We start from the raw sequence: 14,591 nt of genomic DNA on the forward strand, positions 1-14,591 counted from the left end.
GTTCCCTAAATCTGCATTCTCAGGAGGAAAAACAAAAATGGATACAGGTAGAGAGGGCTCATCAACCAGCCTGTCTTATTCCAAATCTGATTAAAGAAAAGCTTCTAAGTGGCCATCAAGAAACCAGAAAATAAGACAAGTATATTAAGGTTTTCAAATTCCAGATTTTCAGTTATTCAGCACAGAAGCACAGTGACAGGTACTAAGCCATAGTAATTAATAACCCATTGCTAACTTCTATCATGAGTGCCTGGGACTTTGACCTCAAACCTGCCAAGATTAGAGCCCTTGGCGACAGGGTACCCCAGGTTTTGTTTGAACCACACTCCATGTGGCTGGTTTCCTCTGTCTCGGACTGAGACCACCAATGGGAACAGGCTAGTACAGGGGACTCTGGAGGCTCTTTGCATACAACAAATTTGTTGCATACAACAAATCAAATGTACAATGCTCATCATTCCCTGAAAACAAGCTAAATTAAATGAGTTCATTTTACCTCTTCATTAACATACTCCCCAAGAAAATATTATACCAGATGAAACCTCTTTTTTAGATCAAGAGAAGGCACAGCACTTTTTCTTTTGTTTCACTTTGTTTTCATTGGAGTGAGATTGGTTTACAACCTTGTGTTGGTTTCTGCTGTGCAAAGTGAATCAGCTGTGTGTGTGTATATATAGAATAGTGAACACATTCAAACTCACCATTGCAAAAGTACTGACAGTTGGTCTCTTTTCCTTCTTCTCATCTTTTTTACTGAAGAATCTAGCAACAGAATTACATAAAACTTTAAAAACTATGTAAATCTATATGCAATCAACATAGAGCTTATATTTAGAAACAACCAGGACAAAGAAACATGTCTACAGTGTCATTAAAAAAACGGGTTATAATATGATCCCATTTATAAAGTTTAAGTATGTTTACATATACCTAGAAATCTATACGTGGGGTTATCACTGGGTATTGAGATTTCTGTTGAGATTTCAAATTATTTTCTTCCTTGTGCCTTTGATATTTCTTAATTTTCTATGATGAATATACAGAGACACACAAATTTGGAATTATAAAACTAACATTAAAAAAAAGAGAGCTTCCTGTCTTTCTTCTACTTAGAACTCACTCATGCTCCCCAGAGTTAATCCCTTTAATTATCATCTCAGTGATTTTAGCAACAGATAGTCTATCCTTCTACCTAGATATTATTCCTTTACCTCAGGGAGAGTAGTGGCAAACATGCATGGCAGAAATTATCCTAAAAAAGAAACATAATTCAATCACTCTCCATGAACAAATCTAATTCTGAAAAGATGTCTGGAGCCCTAAATGGGCCATGGTGGCAATACACACAACCTAGAAAAAGCACCATCAAAAAGGATGGTTTGTAAACTGAAAAAAAAAAAAAAAAAAAAAAAAAAGCTGTCCTCAGGCAGAGAAAGGTCAATTACTTCGAGCACAGATTCAAAACTCTAACTAATGTTTTACTCTAACTGCCATCCAGCATATGAGAGCAGCCTCCGCATCTGTATTTTCCTATTTCTAAAAGAAAGACTATCTCAGGAAAGAAGTACATTCTTTTTACACAGCTTTTCAAGTTCAAAAAGTAAATTCATCTGTGTCTTTATTCTTTAAGCTAAGCAAGGTCAAAGAGTCAAAGAAACTTCTAAAGAAAATAATCCAGAGTCTACTCCATATTTGGCTTTGGAGCGATGTTCCGCTGCTGAGAAACACACAAAATATACAAACACAGCTCTTCAGATTCGGTTCCACCCTATTCCCAGTAAAGGCACGGTTTCAGTACCCCTGGAATCAGGATAAGAGGAGAAAAACAGCCATACAAAACTGAGTTTTAGCTCTCAGCTTTTTATTTATTTTTTCATTCTCCAAAACTGCGGCTACTCTGAAGAATTTATAATGTTTCAGACACTGGCTAAGTAAACACGTTCCATACAAGACCTCATTTCATCTTAATCTCTGTGAGGCAGGCACATTTTAATCCTTCCTTTACAGATGAGAAGAGTTAACTCACTTGTCCAAGGTCACACAGAATGAAGCCAAGCTTTCCACGGAGAAGTCTAACTCCCAGATACCAGGCTATCTGGTGCAGCGTCAGACTTCTGAGACACTGCCCTGCCAGGAACACTGACTGTCATCCCTCTTAGAAGATTCATTTATCCCCATTTGCTCCAACACAGTGCTGACAAATACGAAGTTGCTTATCAAATTGCATCTTAATAAAGAATCTTTACAAATACAAATACAAATACAAATATACCAAAGGGTACTATTACCCAAACATTAAACCTATTCACATTATCAGCAAGTCACATGCTTCTTTATGATTCTGAATTAGAATATACAGTTTAAAAAACAAACTCATAGAAAAATAAAAAAAGATTTGTGGTTTCTAGAGGGGGGAGACAGGATGAGAGAAAGCTGCTCCAAAGGTACCAACTTTCAGTTATAAAAGAGTGCTAGAGAGGCAATGTGCCACAAGATGCCTACAGTTAACTGCTATATGATACAGATGAATCAGCTGTTAAGAGGCTGGATCCTAAAAGTTCTCATCACAATAAGAAATCTTTTTTCTTTTTATCTGTATAAGATGAAGGATATTAGCTAAACTTGTTGTGGTAGTGTATCACAATATTTGTAATTCAAACCATTATGCTATATACTTTAAACTTACAAGGTATTGAGAGAGTCAATTCCTAGGCAGATTGATAAGAAGTTCAGGGTCCCCAAGGAGGAGAAAGGGATGTGGGGCTCTCAAAGGGAAGATAGGGGTCTGTAATTCTCAAGGAGAAAATGACAAACTTTTTTTTCCCTCTACATTCCTTAGTTTAGTCAATTACACAACTCAGTTTAAACTTGAAACGGCAACCCACTCCAGTGTTCTTGCCTGGAGAATCCCAGGGACAGAGGAGCCTGGTGGGCTTCCGTCTATAGGGTCGCACAGAGTCGGACACGACTGACGCGACTTAGCAGCAGCAGGGATTATACCGGAGAAGGCAATGGCATCCCACTCCAGTACTCTTGCCTGGAAAATCCCATGGGCGGAGGAGCCTGGTGGGCTGCAGTCCATGGGGTCGCTAAGAGTCGGACTCGACTGAGCGACTTCACTTTCACTTTTCACTTTGATGCATTGGAGAAGGAAATGGCAACCCACTCCAGTGTTCATGCCTGGAGAATCCCAGGGACGGCAGAGCCCAATGGGCTGCTGTCTATGGGGTCGCACAGAGTCGGACAGACTGAAGCGACTTAGCAGCAGCAACAGGGATTATACAACAACAATGTATGCGGCTGGAGGACTGTTTCTCCTTCCGGAAAACCTGACTAATCCTGATATCTTAGAATGTATTATGGGAGTGGGTCTGGTAGGATCTACTGTTAAATTCTGATCTTGTTATCCTAAAATGTAAATTGTGGGAGTGGGTCTGGTAAAATTTTCACAAACCTGAGACATTCTTTTGATTCATTGTGATGACTAATTAAAAGGTATATAACTCCATTGCTAACACTAGCAAGGGGGTGCTCTTTCTGCCCTCTTCTGATGTCTATGTCAGAAGCTTTCTCTGTCTCTTTCATATTTTAATACAACTTTATTACACAAAAGCTCTGAGCGTCTGGCCCTGGATTGAATTCTCCTCCAGAGGTCAAGAATCCCAGCATCTTTTCGTGGTTCAGCAACAACCTTTCAGTATCATAGGTCAATTATAACTCAATAAAACTGGAAAAATACATAGCTTTATAAAAACAGATTCACATCAATAATGGTGAGCACAGTTTAATAAGAGTTTCTTAACTGAAAAAAAAATTTCTAGTTTGAAAAAAAAGTTTGTAGACCAATCAACAATAAAATGAAGGTATGTGCAAGCTCAAAAGAAATACTGTTTTCAAAATATGGGCTCTTAAAGAAGAATAAATAAGTAAATATCCCACAAACATTTACTGAACACCTTTTTCAAAAAGGTTCAAGAGGGAGGGGACATATGTATACCTATGGGTGAATCATGCTGATGTTTGGCAGAAACCAACACAATACTGTAAAGCAATTATCCTTCAATTAAATTTTTAAAAACTGAGGTATAACTGATAAACACTGTATTACTTTCAGGTGTACAAGAGAATGATTTGATATTTGTATATATTGGGAAATCATCATGAGTCTAGTTAGCATTTGTCATCATACATAGTCACAGAATTTTCTTCCTTTTGATGAGAACTTTCACGATTTACTCTTAGCTACTTTCAAATATGCAATACAGTGTTAACTGGAGTCACACTGCTGTACATTACACCTCCTATAACTGGCACTTTGGACCTTTTGACTCCCTTCATTCGTTTTGTCCCCGTTTCCTCCACCTCTGGAAACCACCAATCTGTCAAACAAATTTCTTTCCTTCCACAAAGCCTTATTTCAATGTCCCTAAGTGTTTTCATCAAAAAATACATATTTAAGGTACCAAGTTTAAAAACTTAAAAACAAAAAGGGATGTATCTACCTTCCACTCTATATAACCTATTTTATGAGAATTCATTATGAAAACCTTCAAACAAACAAAAAAAGAATACTAATAATGACTACCCATTAAAAATTCACCTAGATTCAACAGCTGTGAACATTTTGACCATATTTTCTTTAATGCATAAAGAAGTTTATAACTGTTAATCATCAAACTATTTGAAAATAAGCTGCAAAGATCATGGCACTTCACATGTTTTCCTACCATCATCAAATACAATAAAATTAACAGCAATTTTGATATCAATCCACATTTAAAATTTCCAAGAATGGTTTCTATAGGTTTTTCCTTTTTAGAACTCTGATGTAATTAAGGCTCATGTATTATACGTGGTGGTTTTGTTCCTTTGTTGTTGTTTAGTCACTAAGCCGTGTCTGACTCTCTTGCCACCCCATGGACTGTAGCCTGCCAGGCTCCTCTGTCCAAGGGACTTGCTAGGCAAGAATACTGGAGTGGGCAGGCTACCACTTCCTTCTCCACTTGTCTCTTTACTCTCTTTCAAATCTAGAAATTCTTCTTCCCACCTACCTCTCACCAAACGTTGACTTTTTATAGGAGTAAAAACGGGTGTCTTATAGAATATCCCACATCTTGGATATGTCTGTTTCAAATTTTGTCCAAATTGTGCAGGAAGTATGAAATACAGATTTGAGAATGCACTGTAAAAAAAGAATGTAAACTATCTCATTAATAATCCTCATTACATGTAGAAATGATAATAGGTTGAATATACCTGGATCCTTAAAATGTATTTCCAACATTAATTTCACCTGTTTCTTTTTACTTTTTTAAAGTTGCTATTAGAAAATTAATAATTACAAATGTGGTTCACATTATATTTCTATTGCACAGCATTAGTCTGAAAGCTTGATAAGTTAGATTCACTAAATGATTTTGCAAACATACTTCCTAGGTGGTGTCATGTCACTAACGCAGTCTATTCCACCAGGAGCCAGACCAGGTATGATCACTTGGATAAGGTGGAGAACTGTGGTATCTTTCCACTGGAAAAATCACATTTTCCTTTTTCCAGTGAAGAATTGTGGCTAATTCCTAGATTCAAACTTTCTCTGAATGGTTTAGGATCCATTAACAACCCTTGCCTGAACCAATTACAACAATGCAGGTTTCAACATTTTTCTGTGAAGAAGGTTCTCCCTCTCTTCCCCTTAGTTTTCCTCCTCCTCTCAGAATTTTATTAAAAATTAATTTATTCAGTATTTTACAATCAAGCACAGTTATTATTCTTGTTGATGCTCAAACTGTCCCAGATTTGGGCCAGTGAAAGCCCCTTCAAGCCAGCTCCTGTGTCGTTTTTGATAATTGCCCTCCACCTCTTGTTTTCAGCTACCACAAGATACTTCAAGCTCAGGCTCATCTGGCATTAACCCTTTCTCTATGGGGTGCAGATTCCTGTTTTGTAAGGAAGGATACTGAGAAACCAAGATTGACATTGAGTGTGCTCTTTGCCACTCACTATCCATTTCAATGGACAGAAACTAACCTATTAAAAAAAATCATGAAATCACATTCAAATTCAACATTGTTTTTAAAAAGTCTACTTAATGTCCACACTTGTATTTCTTTTCTCTTCCACTGAAAAGCTTGGTTTCTAATAATATTAATATTTTTACTAATTTTACCATTTATTACTAACAAAGAGCTTACTGAATGAAATTTAAAATTTCCTGTACAGATACTGCACTCTGATCAAAGTTTACCAAAGATAATTATTTTTCCTATGTGATTACAGAACCAATTCTATATACAGTCAGGATAATTTTACACCATTCTAATAATTCTTTGGTAGTACATTCGTCTCACAATTACTTCTACCAGAGTCAGATACTCATTGCCTTAAAAAGAAAAAAAGAATACTTAAAAGTAGTCGTGGCCTTCTGCCTCAACTGCTGCGTGCCACAAACATGCAATGTTTATGTGACTGTTTTACCAGAAGGAACAGACTGGATCACAGAGCGGAGGACAAGCAGCGCACGGTTCAGGCTCACGCACGATCAACATCACACGTAAAGCAGAAGGTTATAAAACACAGGAAAGGAAATGAGCCTTGGTCTGTGTGGGACCAGAAAGCTAAGGAAGAAGCTCACCGTGCAAATGTTGGGCTCAACTCAAGCGAGCGAACCTCCGCAATTGCCTGCATTTAAGATAAAAACAAAACAAAACAAAACCCATCACCACCACCATCATCAGCTCATTTATTTAAGAGTTGGAGGCCAGAAACAAATCTCCCAAGTTTCTCAAGCCATGTCAAGTATGAAAGTGAAACAAACTACCTTTTTTGTCCCTTTTCAAGAAGTTCTTCCCCCCTGCTCTTCCATTGCGGCCGTCAAGATCCATCGCGACCTGAGGAGCAACCCCAGCCAATCAGTCAAACGTAAGATCCTCAGAAGGCTAAGGTGAAACTGAACTTTACTGCAGCGCGCCGGGCAGAAGGGCGGAGCGCTCGCCCTGATGCTCCAGCGGCTCGTGGCCGCGAGGGTCGCCGCAGGGACATGCCTCAGCGTCAGGCATTCACGCGAGTACAGGGGCAGGGCGCTGGCCCGGCCCAAACTCTGCCCGCCTCCACCGCGGCTTCTGCCTCCCGGTTTCCCACGCCATCCATCTGCCCGCGGGCTCAGAGCCCGGCTACCCGCACAGCGCTGGCTCTGCAGGCTCGCGGCAGCAGACTCCAGGACGCATAACAAGCGCAAAACAAAACAAAACAAAACAAAACACTAGAGACTGGGGTGCCTCAAGAGCTCCCCGACTGAGAATAAGTCTCACCCGTTTTGGTCTCCTTGGACTTGCCAATTGGAATCTCCCCTGCCCTCTCCTCCGAAACCCAACTCAGGAAATTAGAGAGCCCACCCATCCTCCCCCCAACCTTCTCCGTCTAGTCCCCAGCTTCTCGCGCCCTACCTCGGGCTTTCCCTCGGAATGTTCACTAAGGCGTGAATCTTGGAAGTAGATTTCATACTCCAGCGGAAAGGCGCGGCGGATGCGAACAGCGGTCTCGGCTCCTCTGAGCCTTGAAGAGCCGCTGGTCCAACACGCCCTGGCTTCCCCTGGGAGCTGGGAGTACGGAGCGGAGAACTTGCGCAAAGCCCACGCCCGGTGCTCTGCGCTCAGCCAATCAGCCGCAGGCTCGGGACGGCTCCCGGCCGGTTCTATTGAATCTTGATTGCGCCAAGTTACGAAACAGGTTGGAATTAAGGGAGGAATGTCCACGCTTCTGTTGTCCCTCAGCAAAAGGGCGAGCAGGGGAACGCTTATCAGCTGAATCACTGAGAACTTTTATGTTTATAGAGCCCTTGTCTGTACAAGTCCACGAAATTATGAGTATATAGATACTCCAATACTTTGGCCGCTTGATGCGAAGAGTCGACTCATTGGAAAAGACTCTGATGCTGGGAGGGATTGGGGGCAGGAGGAGAAGTGGACGACAGAGGATGAGATGGCTGGATGGCATTACCAACTCGATGGACATGAGTTTGAGTAAACCCTGGGAGTTGGTGATGGACAGGGTGGCCTGGCGTGCTGCAATTCATGGGGTCGCAAAGAGTCGGACACAACTGAGTGACTGAACTGAACTGAGATATAAATGTCACTATACAATTCGCTTCTTGTGACTCGAGTAGATAAGGGAAATTTTCTTTGATATCGCATCCAATATATTCTAATAAAACAATCTCCAGCCTTGCCTGTTCTGTAGTTAAAATTCCCTTCCGCTCTCCTATATTTTTTCATTAGAGTATCCACCGTTTGGTACTTGTGTTTTTTTAAGTCATGTATTTTTTTCTTTATAACAACAAAGTAAAGATATGGTGAAAAGATAAAATTCCCTTCCAAGCAGCCTTATTTAAAAGGCCAGGTGAAATTTTTCTGCAAGTGTTTTTTTCAGTATGTTAGACAGTTTCTAAGGTGTATATGTTTATCCTTTATTTGAAGGGACATACAAATAAATGGTCTTCCCTGGTGGCTCAGATGGGAAAGAACCTACCTGCAATGCGGGAGATGGGGTTCCAACCCTGGATGGGGAAGATCCCCTGGAGAAGAGAATGGCAACCCACTCCAGTATTCTTGCCTAGAGAATTCCATGGACAGAGGAGTCTGGTTGACTGCACCCGGTGGGTTGCAGAGTCGGGCATGACTGAGTGACTAACACTTTCTGCTTCAAGACATATATGGGAAGATTTTTTCTTAAATATATAAATCGAAATGGACATTTCAAGGTAGAAATGTATGTAAAAGAGTGTAATATTCTTGGGTTTTAGCCATCAGATGAATGCCCTGGTTTTCTCGAGGCATTTTAAAACATATTTTTATTTGGCTTCTAAAAGTATCGTGCATTTTAACCTGTTGTTTTAGTTGTAGTTTAGTGCTGTGTCTACTGTTACCATTTGCAGGTTTTTCTGGTCCTCTCTTTTCCTCAAATTGATGAAAAGTAAGTGCAATTGTGAAGACAATTCAAATTCATAAAGCAGTGTTAACTCACATCAGAGCTTTTCATACTTGTCAACCCAGGGGAAATGGATGTTTTTGTAACCTTTTGTCTGCTTTCTCTGACTTAGAGGAGTTACCTCTCAGCTCACTGCAAAAGTTTAAAAGAAGAATATCTTTTTAGTTTTTACAGCATAGTGTATTTTCTGTACTTTAAGTAACATATTTCAAAGCCATAATTTTCTATCTTTTATTCCAGATTTTCTTTGCCTTGATTTTTTTTTTTTCGCTTAGCTATACAATCAGGTTTCTTTCCTTACATACTGTTAATTAGCCTCTCTAACAGACCACTCATATTCTCTGTGTTCCAATTGGAAATGTTTGGGTACAGCATCAGCCCAACCATTTAAAGGCTTAACACCAACCCTTTGTTCCACCTGGGGCAAATGTATAAGGCTTTCCCTTTCTCCCATGTGTTTTTCATCTGATTCATGCTTCTGCTCTTTTTTTCCACTTTTGTTTTACCCTGTCCCTCATTTAGTTAAGAGGAGAGCGAAAAAGTTGGCTTAAAGCTCAACATTCAGAAAACGAAGATCATGGCATCTGGTCCCATCACTTCATGGGAAATAGATGGGGGAACAGTAGAAACAGTGTCAGACTTTATTTTTTTTTGGGCTCCAAAATCACTGCAGATGGTGACTGCAGCCATGAAATTAAAAGACGCTTACTCCTTGGAAGAAAAGTTATGACCAACCTAGATAGTATATTCAAAAGCAGAGACATTACTTTGCCGACTAAGGTCCGTCTAGTCAAGGCTATGGTTTTTCCTGTGGTCATGTATGGATGTGAGAGTTGGACTGTGAAGAAGGCTGAGCGCCAAAGAATTGATGCTTTTGAAGTGTGGTGTTGGAGAAGACTCTTGAGAGTCCCTTGGACTGCTAGGAGATCCAACCAATCCATTCTTAAGATCAGCCCTGGGATTTCTTTGGAAGGAATGGTGCTAAAGCTGAAGCTCCAGTACTTTGGCCACCTCATGCGAAGAGTTGACTCATTGGAAAAGACTCTGATGCTGGGAGGGATTGGGGGCAGGAGGAGAAGGGGACGACAGTGGATGAGATGGCTGGATGGCATCACGGACTCGATGGACATTGAGTCTGGGTGAACTCCGGGAGATGGTGATGGACAGGGAGGCCTGGCGTGCTGCGATTCATGGGGTGGCAAAGAGTCGGACACGACTGAGTGACTGAACTGAACTGATCTTGTCATATATTCAATATTTTACGTATCCTTGAAAAATGCCCTATATCCTCCCTAAAACAATGCAGGATTTTTTTTAATTCAAGTATAGTTGATGGTCAATGTTGTGTTAGTTTCAGGTATGCAGCAAAGTAATTCAGTTTTATATATATATATATATTTTTTCTTTTTTAGATTCTTTTTCATTATGGATTATTACAAGATAAAGAACATAGTTTCCTGTGCTATACAGTAATTCCTCATTATTTATTTTATATATAGTACTGTGTATATGTGATTCCCAAACTCCTAATTATCTCCCGCTCCTTTTCCTCTTTGGAACTAAAAGTTTGTTTTCTATGTCTACAACTCTTATTTCTGTTTTGTAAATAAGTTCCCTTTTATCAGTTTTTGAGATTCCACATAATATTGATGTCATATGATATTTGTCTTTCTCCCTCTGACTTACTTAGTGGATCATCTCTAGGTCCATCCATGTTGCTGCAAATGGCATTATTTCATTCTTTTTTATGGCTGAGTAATAGGATTTTTTAAAAGTAGAACATATATTATGTTGACTGCACTATTTCTACAGGCTTGAGCTTCAAGTGATAATCTCTATCAAGGAGTACATGGTTCAAGGATCAGAATAGCCCATAGAATTTTCAATAAAGTTCTTTTATATATATATATATATTAGTTGTTTTGTTCCACTGGCATGAAGATATGGATATAAAATACAGTGGACCTAAAACAATGGATGATTCTAGCTACTCCCAAGCCATAACCATTGGTTTTAAAGACTCTGACTCCTGTCTCACATTACTGTCAGCCATTCCTGGTAATATTGAACAGCTGGACTAGGCACTTCCACTGTGAACCTCATTAACTTCCGGTGAAACCCTTTGGAAAGCAACCCCTTTGCAGGTCTTGACTCATACACCTTCATTCAAGCAGACATTTTTCCTTCTTGAAGTGTGCTTCCCCATTATATGTACCTTCCTGTCTTCCACTGGCATGTAGTCCTTTCACAGGCTTTAATGTACTCTTGCAACATTCAAGATTAGAGTCCCTGCCACAGTTTATTACATACCTGAAGAAATAATACATGCTGCTGCTGCTGCTAAGTCACTTCAGTCATGTCCGACTCTGTGAGACCCCAGAGACGGCAGCCCATCAGGCTCCCCCATCACCGGGATTCTCCAGGCAAGAATACTGGAGTGGGTTGCCATTTCCTTCTCCAATGCATGAAAGTGAAAAGTGAAAGTGAAGTCACTCAGTCGTGTCCGACTCTTAGCGACCCCATGGACTGCAGCCTACCAGGCTCCTCCGTCCATGAGATTTTCCAGGCAAGAGTACTGGAGTGGGGTGCCATTAATAATACATACCTACGGGAATAATAATAACTAGCATTGACTAAGCACTGGCTGTGTGCCAGGAATTATCCCAAGTATTTGAAAGAGATTAAATCATTTAATCCTCTCAATTATCCTCTGACATGTGTAATTTTATTGTTACTCCCATTTTACAGTCACAGAAACTGAGGTTTGACATCACGTGCCCAAAGTCACACAACTGGTATGCAGCTGACCCAGGACTTGAAAGCAATCCAGCTCCCAGCCCTCATAACTATACTCTTAACCACTTGCCTACAAGGGTACGCTATTATAGTACATTGTCCTACACTGCCTTTTCAAGCCCCATGAAACATTTTCATCTTATGACTCTATCTTAGAAATCAAGCAGTGGCTCCTTACCATAGCTGTATCGTATCTGAGAGTTTCCACTTGACTTTTAAGGGCTGTAACACGTAATGTCTCTCTGACTGTCTTCATCCACCTCACTTCCTTACACTCTCTCCCTCAACCCCAACACATACATGAGTGTTCATTCCATTTTGGCCCAACTCACCTCTCAGATGATTTGCTTTTTTTCCCCTCTGTGCCTTTCTACATGTAAATCTTTAATTTAGCCAGCAATTTTCTTTTATGGTACCAAATTCCACAAACAACTTGAACTTAGATTCAACTATTGCATGCATGCTAAGTCGCTTCAGTCTCGCGTTACTCTTAAGCGACCAAATGGACTGTTGCCTGCCAGACTCCTCAGTCCCTGGGATTTCTCAGGCAAGAATACTGGAGTGGGTTGCCATGCAACCACAGGGGATCTTCACAACCCGATGGAACCTATATCTTGAGTTTCCTGCATTGGCAGGTGGGTTCTTTACCACTAGCACCAGCTGGGAAGCCCTTTCGCTGCGTCAGTTTGACCAATTAGTAATTTACTTAACTTTTCAGTCCTTGAGTTGTCCCTTTGGTAAAAGGAGATAATAATGGTTACCTTATAAAGTTATTGCAAGATTAAGTGATTTGTGTATTGAAAAGGCTTGTACAGTGCCTGAAACATATTAAGCACTCAGTAGTTGTTATATATTAGTAATAAAATCCCCTTCTCAGTCTACTTTTGCCCTTCCTTGCTATTCTTCACCACTCATGTATGTAGCTACACGTATGTATTCTCTGTTACTTTCAACAAGCTTTCCAGGTGACTCAGTGGTAAAAACCTGCCTGCCAATGCAGGAGACACGGGTTTGATCCCTGGGTTGGGACGATCCCCTGGGGAAGGAAATGGTAACCCACTCCAGTACTGTTGCCTGGGAAATCCCATGGACAGAGGAACCTAGTGGGCTACATTCCCCGGGGTCAAAAAAGAGTAGGACACGACCGAGCCACTAAATAACAACAAGACTTTCAGGTCATAGAGGAGCTAAATGATAGTGATGGACGGTATAAACATTAAATTCTGCCTTCAGGGAGATTGCAGATTGCTTTATTCATAGAAGTTCTTCTGGCCCAAATAGAATGGGATTGTGTGTTTTATTATTTGGTTGTGTTGCAGTTCATAGAGTGCTTAAAAGTACAGTTCATGTAGTACTGTACTGTCTGTGGTAGAGATACCACAAATGCCGTTGTCAGGATAGTTTCTCTATATTCTTTGAAACTGTTTGCCATTTAAAATAACATTAACCTCTTCTGAAACACACCTTTCTACCCAATGTCAAGCAAAATTAGTGTGTGAAGCTCTACCAAAAACTCTTTTTATTGAGATATATTTAATATACATTATCGTATTAGTTTTGGGCTCCCCTGGTGACTCAAACGATAAAGAATCTGCTGGCAATGTGGTAGACCTAGGTTCGATCCCTGGGTTGGGAAGATCCCCTGGAGGAAGAAATGGCAACCACTCCAATATTCTTGCTTGAGAAATTCCATGGACAGAGGAATCTGATGGGCTACAGTCCATGGGGTCACAAAGAGTCAGACACGACTGAGCAACTAAGCAGCAATGTTCATTCTAGGTGTACAACATAATGATTCAATATTTGTGTATACTGTGAAATAATCACCACAATAAGTCTAGTTAACATCCATCACTACGTCTAGTTATGGAGTTTATTTTCCTTGTAATAAGCATCTTTAGATTTCACTCTCTTAGCAACTTTCAAATATGTTATTCAGTATTGTTAACTTCATGCTATCTGTACATTACATCTTCATGACATTTATTTTATAACTGAAAAGTTGTACCTTTGACTCTCTTCAGCCATTTGTCCCACTCCCACTTCCCACCTCTGGCTACCACCAGTCTATTCTCTGGATCTATGAGCTTGTTTTGTTTTTGTTTTTAAGATTCCACATATAAGTGAGATCAGATTGTATCTATCTTTCTCTGTCTGACTCAGTTCACTTAGCATAACACCCTCAATAACGCCCTTAGCATAATATCCATCTATGTTGTTGAAAATAGTAAGAGACATTCTTTTTATGGCTAAACAATATTCATTTTATGTATACATGCCGCATTTTCTTTATTCATCTGTCAGTGGACACTTCTGTTGTTTCCATGTCTTTGCTATTGTAAATAATGTTTCAATGAACATGAGCAAGCGTATGTCTTCTGGTATTTTTGGTTTCTTCAGGTGAATACCCAGAAATGGAATTGCTGAACCACATAGTGGTTCTGTTTTTAATTTTTTGAGGAAGCCTCCACACTATTTTCCATAATGATAATACCAATTTACATTCCAGCAAGTAGTGCACAATAGTTCCCTTTTCTCCATATCCTCACCAATATGTTCAGACGACTCAATCTTAAATGCAAAGAGTATTTGCCATGTAAGTCCCATAAGGGATGAGTTTCACTCAGTGCATTGAAAAATTAGATATTAGATGTGGAACTACCAGCATTTTAGCTACTTTTATTTAGTTGGCTTTATCTTACAGCCTATTAAACTATTCACAAATGAATCTTAATTCCAATTCCTTGCATTTTAATTTCTGTAAATGTGTTGTTAATAAATTTTTATTTCTTTAATGTGGAATTTTCAGAAGT

At 39.8% G+C, this 14,591-nt stretch overlaps 1 protein-coding gene across 5 annotated transcripts in view; it reads right to left on the bottom strand.

The window, feature by feature from the left end:
* LOC101112460 (ATP-dependent translocase ABCB1-like) overlaps nt 1–7,644 on the bottom strand; it is a 166,288-nt gene extending 158,644 nt beyond the window's left edge. For 4 of the 5 annotated variants that reach the window (XM_060414579.1, XM_060414578.1, XM_060414580.1 and 1 more), the window contains exons 1-3: nt 7,443–7,644; nt 6,818–6,887; nt 702–762 (exon numbers count right to left, since the gene is read on the bottom strand). The gene's annotated coding sequence lies outside the window, so the exon portion shown is untranslated. The remainder of the gene's footprint in view (nt 1–701; nt 763–6,817; nt 6,888–7,442) is intronic. The other variant, XM_042249153.2, reaches the window with a different exon arrangement.
* Between the last annotated feature and the right edge of the window lie 6,947 nt (nt 7,645–14,591).

This window comes from Ovis aries, chromosome 4 (genome assembly GCF_016772045.2).
Source record: "Ovis aries strain OAR_USU_Benz2616 breed Rambouillet chromosome 4, ARS-UI_Ramb_v3.0, whole genome shotgun sequence".
Classification (NCBI taxonomy): Eukaryota; Metazoa; Chordata; class Mammalia; order Artiodactyla; family Bovidae; genus Ovis; species Ovis aries.